Genomic DNA, 7,770 nt, shown 5'->3' on the forward strand with positions numbered 1-7,770 from the left:
GTTTTAACTCCACGAATGTCTTAATAATGGTAAATGAAGAAACTTTAATAAATGGAGTATGACCATCAGACGCACGTATGTTGATTTATGCTTTCCGAAACTCGAGATTTCGTCTGAGGGTCTCGGTTTTTGGAAATTTTGAAACTGTTTAATATTGCAGTTTTAACTCCATGAATGTCTTAATAATGGTAAATTAAGAAACTTTAATAAATGGAGTATGACCATCAGACGCACGTATGTTGATTTATGCTTTCCGAAAGTCGACATATCGTTTTAGGGGCCTCGGTTTTTGGAAATTTTCAAACTGTCTAATATTGTTGTTTTAACTCCACAAATGTCTTAATAATGGTAAATGAAGAAACTTTAATAAAAGGAGTATGACCATCAGACGCACGTATGTTGATTTATGACTTCCGAAACTCGAGATTTCGTTTGATGGCCTCGGTTTTTGGAAATTTTCAAACTGTCTAATATTGCAGTTTTAACTCCACGAATGTCTTAATAATGGTAAATGAAGAAACTTAAATAAATGGAGTATGACCATCAGACGCACGTATGTTGATTTATGCCTTCCGAAACTCGACATTTCGTTTGATGGCCTCGGTTTTTGGAAATTTTTAAACTGTCTAATATTGCAGTTTTAACTCCATGAATGTCTTAATAATGATAAATGAAGAAACTTTAATAAATGGAGTATGACCATCAGACGCACGTATGTTGATTTATGCTTTCCGAAACTCGAGATTTCGTCTAAGCGTCTCGGTTTTTGGAAATTTTCAAACTGTTTAATATTGCAGTTTTAACTCCACGAATGTCTTAATAATGGTAAATTAAGAAACTTTAATAAATGGAGTATGACCATCAGACGCACGTATGTTGATTTATGTCTTCCGAAAGTCGACATTTCGTTTTAGGGCCTCGGTTTTTTGAAATTTTCAAACTGTCTAATATTGCAGTTTTAACTCCACGAATATCTTAATAATGGTAAATGAAGAAACTTTAATAAATGGAGTATGACCATCAGACGCACGTATGTTGATTTGTGCCTTCCGAAAGTCGAGATTTCGTTTTAGGGCCTCGGTTTTTGGGAATTTTCAAACTGTCGAATATTGCAGTTTTAACTCCACGAATGTCTTAATAATGGTAAATGAAGAAACTTTAATATATGGAGTATGACCATCAGACGAACGTATGTTGATTTATGCCTTCCGAAAGTCGAGATTTCGTTTGAGGGCCTCGGTTTTAGGATATTTTCAAATTGTCTAATATTGCAGTTTTAACTCCATGAATGTCTTAATAATAATAAATGACGAAACTTTAAAAATGAAGTATGACCATCGACGAACGTATCTTTGATTTATGCCTTCCGAAAGTCGAGATTTCGTTTTAGGACCTCGGTTTTTGGGAATTTTCAAACTGTCTAATATTGCAGTTTTAACTCCACGAATGTCTTAATAATGGTAAATGAAGAAACTTTAATAAATGGAGTATGACCATCAGACGCACGTAAGTTGATTTATGCCTTCCGAAACTCGAGATTTCGTTTGATGGCCTCGGTTTTTGGAAATTTTTAAACTGTCTAATATTGCAGTTTTAACTCCATGAATGTCTTAATAATGATAAATGAAGAAACTTTAATAAATGGAGTATGACCATCAGACGCACGTATGTTGATTTATGCCTTCCGAAACTCGAGATTTCGTTTGAGGGTCTCGATTTTTGGAAATTTTCTAATTGTCTAATATTGCAGTGTTAACTCCACGAATGTCTTAATAATGGTAAATGAAGAAACTTTAATAAATGGAGTATGACCATCAGACGCACGTATGTCGATTTATGCCTTCCGAAACTCGAGATTTCGTTTGATGGCCTCGGTTTTTGGAAATTTTCAAACTGTCTAATATTGCAGTTTTAACTCCACGAATGTCTTAATAATGATAAATGAAGAAACTTTAATAAATGGAGTATGACCATCAGACGCACGTATGTCGATTTATGCCTTCCGAAACTCGAGATTTCGTTTGATGGCCTCGGTTTTTGGAAATTTTCAAACTGTCTAATATTGCAGTTTTAACTCCACGAATGTCTTAATAATGGTAAATGAAGAAACTTTAATAAGTGGAGTATGACCATCAGACGCACGTATGTTGATTTATGCCTTCCGAAACTCGAGATTTCGTTTTAGGGCCTCGGTTTTTGGGAATTTTTAAACTGTCTAATATTGCAGTTTTAACTCCATGAATGTCTTAATAATGATAAATGAAGAAACTTTAATAAATGGAGTATGACCATCAGACGCACGTATGTTGATTTATGTCTTCCGAAACTCGAGATTTCGTTTGAGGGTCTCGGTTTTTGGAAATTTTCAAACTGTCTAATATTGCAGTTTTAACTCTATGAATGTCGTAATAATAATAAATGACGAAACTTTAATAAATGAAGTATGACCATCAGACGAACGTATGCTGATTTATGCCTTCCGAAAGTCGAGATTTCGTTTGAGAGCCTCGGTTTTTGGAAATTTTCAAACTGTCTAATATTGCAGTTTTAACTCCACGAATGTCTTAATAATGATAAATGAAGAAACTTTAATAAATGGAGTATGACCATCAGACGCACGTATGTTGATTTATGCCTTCCGAAACTCTAGATTTCGTTTTAGGGCCTCGGTTTTTGGGAATTTTCAAACTGTCTAATATTGCAGTTTTAACTCCACGAATATCTTAATAACGGTAAATGAAGAAACTTTAATAAATGGTGTATGACCATCAGACGCACGTATGTTGATTTATGTCTTCCGAAAGTCGAGATTTCGTTTTAGGGCCTCGGTTTTTGGAAATTTTCAAACTGTCTAATATTGCAGTTTTAACTCACGAATGTCTTAATAATGGTAAATGAAGAAACTTTAATAAATGGAGTATGACCATCAGACGCACGTATGTTGATTTATGCCTTCCGAAACTCGAGATTTCGTTTGATGGCCTCGATTTTAGGAAATTTTCAAACTGTCAAATATTGCAGTTTTAACTCCACGAATGTCTTAATAATGATAAATGAAGAAACTTTAATAAATGGAGTATGACCATCAGACGCACGTATGTTGATTTATGCTTTCCGAAACTCGAGATTTCGTTTGAGAGTCTCGGTTTTTGGAAATTTTCAAACTGTTTAATATTGCAGTTTTAACTCCACGAATGTCTTAATAATGGTAAATTAAGAAACTTTAATAAATGGAGTATAACCATCAGACGCACGTATGTTGATTTATGCCTTCCGAAAGTCGACATTCGTTTTAGGGGCCTCGGTTTTTGGAAATTTTCAAACTGTCTAATATTGCAGTTTTAACTCCACGAATGTCTTAATAATGGTAAATGAAAAAACTTTAATAAATGGAGTATGACCATCAGACGCACGTATGTTGATTTATGCCTTCCGAAAGTCGAGATTTCGTTTGAGTGTCTCGGTTTTTGGAAATTTTCAAACTGTCTAATATTGCAGTTTTAACTCCACGAATATCTTAATAATGGTAAATGAAGAAACTTTAATAAATGGAGTATGACCATCAGACGCACGTATGTTGATTTATGCCTTCCGAAAGTCGAGATTTCGTTTTAGGGCCTCGGTTTTTGTGAATTTTCAAACTGTCTAATATTGTAGTTTTAACTCCACGAATGTCTTAATAATGATAAATGAAGAAATTTTAATAAATGGAGTATGACCATCAGACGCACGTATGTTGATTTATGCCTTCCGAAACTCGAGATTTCGTTTGATGGCCTCGGTTTTTGGAAATTTTCAAACTGTCTAATATTGCAGTTTTACCTCCACGAATGTCTTAATAATGGTAAATGAAGAAACTTAAATAAATGGAGTAAGACCATCAGACGCACGTATGTTGATTTATGCCTTCCGAAACTCGAGATTTCGTTTTAGGGCCTCGATTTTTGGGAATTTTCAAACTGTCTAATATTGCAGTTTTTACTCCACGAATGTCTTAATAATGGTAAATGAAGAAACTTTAATAAATGGAGTATGACCATCAGACGCACGTATGTTGATTTATGCCTTCCGAAACTCGAGATTTCGTTTGATGGCCTCGGTTTTTGGAAATTTTTAAACTGTCCAATATTGCAGTTTTAACTCCATGAATGTCTTAATAATGATAAACGAAGAAACTTTAATAAATGGAGTATGACCATCAGACGCACGTATGTTGATTTATGCTTTCCGAAACTCGAGATTTCGTCAAAGGGTCTCGGTTTTTGGAAATTTTCAAACTGTTTAATATTGCAGTTTTAACTACACGAATGTCTTAATAATGGTAAATGAAGAAACTTTAATAAATGGAGTATGACCATCAGACGCACGTATGTTGATTTATGCCTTCCGAAACTCGAGATTTCGTTTGATGGCCTCGGTTTTTGGGAATTTTCAAACTGTCTAATATTGCAGTTTTAACTCCACGAATGTTTTAATAATGATAAATGAAGAAACTTTAATAAATGGAGTATGACCATCAGACGCACGTATGTTGATTTATGCCTTCCGAAACTCGAGATTTCGTCTAAGGGTCTCGGTTTTTGGAAATTTTAAAACTGTCTAATATTGCAGTTTTAACTCCAAGAATGTTTTAATAATGATAAATGAAGAAACTTTAATAAATGGAGTATGACCATCAGACGAACGTATGTTGATTTATGCCTTCCGAAAGTCGATATTTCGTTTGAGGGCCTCGGTTTTTGGAAATTTTCAAACTGTCAAATATTGCAGTTTTAACTCCACGAATGTCTTAATAATGATAAATGAAGAAACTTTAATAAATGGAGTATGACCATCAGACGCACGTATGTTGATTTATGCCTTGCGAAAGTCGAGATTTCGTTTGATGGTCTCTGTTTTAGGAAATTTTCAAACTGTCTAATATTGCAGTTTTAACTCCATGAATGTCTTTATAATCATAAATGAAGAAACTTTAATAAATGATGTATGACCATCAAATGAACGTATGTTGATTTATGCCTTCCGAAAGTCGAGATTTCGTTTGAGAGCCTCGGTTTTTGGAAATTTTCAAACCGCCTAATATTACAGTTTTAACTCCACGAATGTTTTAATAATGATAAATGAAGAAACTTTAATAAATGGAGTATGACCATCAGACGAACGTATGTTGATTTATGCCTTCCGAAAGTCGAGATTTCGTTTGAGAGCCTCGGTTTTTGGAAATTTTCAAACTGTCAAATATTGCAGTTTTAACTCCACGAATGTCTTAATAATGATAAATGAAGAAACTTTAATAAATGGAGTATGGCCATCAGACGCACGTATGTTGATTTATGCCTTCCGAAACTCGGATTTCGTTCGAGGGTCTCGGTTTTTGGAAATTTTAAAACTCTCTAATATTGCAGTTTTAACTTTACGAATGTCTTAATAATGATAAATGAAGAAATTTTAATAAATAGAGTATGACCATCAGACGAACGTATGTTGATTTATGCCTTCCGAAAGTCGACATTTCGTTTTAGGGCCTCGGTTTTTGGAAATTTTTAAATTGTCTAATATTGCAGTTTTAACTCCATGAATGTCTTAATATTGATAAATGAAGAAATTTTAATAAATGGAGTATGACCATCAGACGCACGTATGTTGATTTATGCCTTCCGAAACTCGAGATTTCGTTTTAGAGCCTCGGTTTTTGGAAATTTTTAAACTGTCTAATATTGCAGTTTGAACTCCACGAATATCTTAATAATGGTAAATGAAGAAACTTTAATAAATGGAGTATGACCATCAGACGCACGTATGTTGATTTATGCCTTCCGAAAGTCGAGATTTCGTTTTAGGGCCTCGGTTTTTGGGAATTTTCAAACTGTCTAATATTGCAGTTTTAACTCCACGAATGTCTTAATAATGATAAATGAAGAAACTTTAATAAATGGAGTATGACCATCAGACGCACGTATGTTGATTTATGCCTTCCGAAAGTCGAGATTTCGTTTGAGAGCCTCGGTTTTTGGAAATTTTCAAACTGTCAAATATTGCAGTTTTAACTCCACGAATGTCTTAATAATGATAAATGAAGAAACTTTAATAAATGAAGTATGGCCATCAGACGCACGTATGTTGATTTATGCCTTCCGAAACTCGGATTTCGTTCGAGGGTCTCGGTTTTTGGAAATTTTAAAACTCTCTAATATTGCAGTTTTAACTTTACGAATGTCTTAATAATGATAAATGAAGAAATTTTAATAAATAGAGTATGACCATCAGACGAACGTATGTTGATTTATGCCTTCCGAAAGTCGACATTTCGTTTTAGGGCCTCGGTTTTTGGAAATTTTTAAATTGTCTAATATTGCAGTTTTAACTCCATGAATGTCTTAATATTGATAAATGAAGAAATTTTAATAAATGGAGTATGACCATCAGACGCACGTATGTTGATTTATGCCTTCCGAAACTCGAGATTTCGTTTTAGAGCCTCGGTTTTTGGAAATTTTTAAACTGTCTAATATTGCAGTTTGAACTCCACGAATATCTTAATAATGGTAAATGAAGAAACTTTAATAAATGGAGTATGACCATCAGACGCACGTATGTTGATTTATGCCTTCCGAAAGTCGAGATTTCGTTTTAGGGCCTCGGTTTTTGGGAATTTTCAAACTGTCTAATATTGCAGTTTTAACTCCACGAATGTTTTAATAATGATAAATGAAGAAACTTTAATAAATGGAGTATGACCATCAGACGAACGTATGTTGATTTATGCCTTCCGAAACTCGAGATTTCGTTTGAGGGCCTCGGTTTTTGGAAATTTTCAAACTGTCAAATATTGCAGTTTTAACTCAACGAATGTCTTAATAATGATAAATGAAGAAACTTTAATAAATGGAGTATGACCATCAGACGCACGTATGTTGATTTATGCCTTCCGAAACTCGAGATTTCGTTTGAGGGTCTCGGTTTTTGGAAATTTTAAAACTTTCTAATATTGCAGTTTTAACTTTACGAATGTCTTAATAATGATAAATGAAGAAACTTTAATAAATGGTGTATGACCTTCAGACGCACGTATGTTGATTTATGCCTTGCGAAAGTCGAGATTTCGTTTGATGGTCTCTGTTTTAGGAAATTTTCATATTGTCTAATATTGCAGTTTTAACTCCATGAATGTCTTTATAATCATAAATGAAGAAACTTTAATAAATGATGTATGACCATCAGATGAACGTATGTTGATTTATGTCTTCCGAAAGTCGAGATTTCGTTTGAGGGCCTCGGTTTTTGGAAATTTTCAAACTGTCAAATATTGCAGTTTTAACTCGACGAATGTCTTAATAATGATAAATGAAGAAACTTTAATAAATGGAGTATGGCCATCAGACGCACGTATGTTGATTTATGCCTTCCGAAACTCGAGATTTCGTTCGAGGGTCTCGGTTTTTGGGAATTTTCAAACTGTCTAATATTGCAGTTTTAACTCCACGAATGTCTTAATAATGATAAATGAAGAAACTTTAATAAATGGAGTATGACCATCAGACGCACGTATGTTGATTTATGCCTTCCGAAACTCGAGATTTCGTTTGAGGGTCTCGATTTTTGGAAATTTTAAAACTGTCTAATATTGCAGTTTTAACTCCAAGAATGTTTTAATAATGATAAATGAAGAAACTTTAATAAATGGAGTATGACCATCAGACGAACGTATGTTGATTTATGCCTTCCGAAAGTCGAGATTTCGTTTGAGGGCCTCGGTTTTTGGAAATTTTC

This window comes from Silene latifolia, chromosome 10 (genome assembly GCF_048544455.1).
Source record: "Silene latifolia isolate original U9 population chromosome 10, ASM4854445v1, whole genome shotgun sequence".
NCBI lineage: Eukaryota > Viridiplantae > Streptophyta > Magnoliopsida > Caryophyllales > Caryophyllaceae > Silene > Silene latifolia.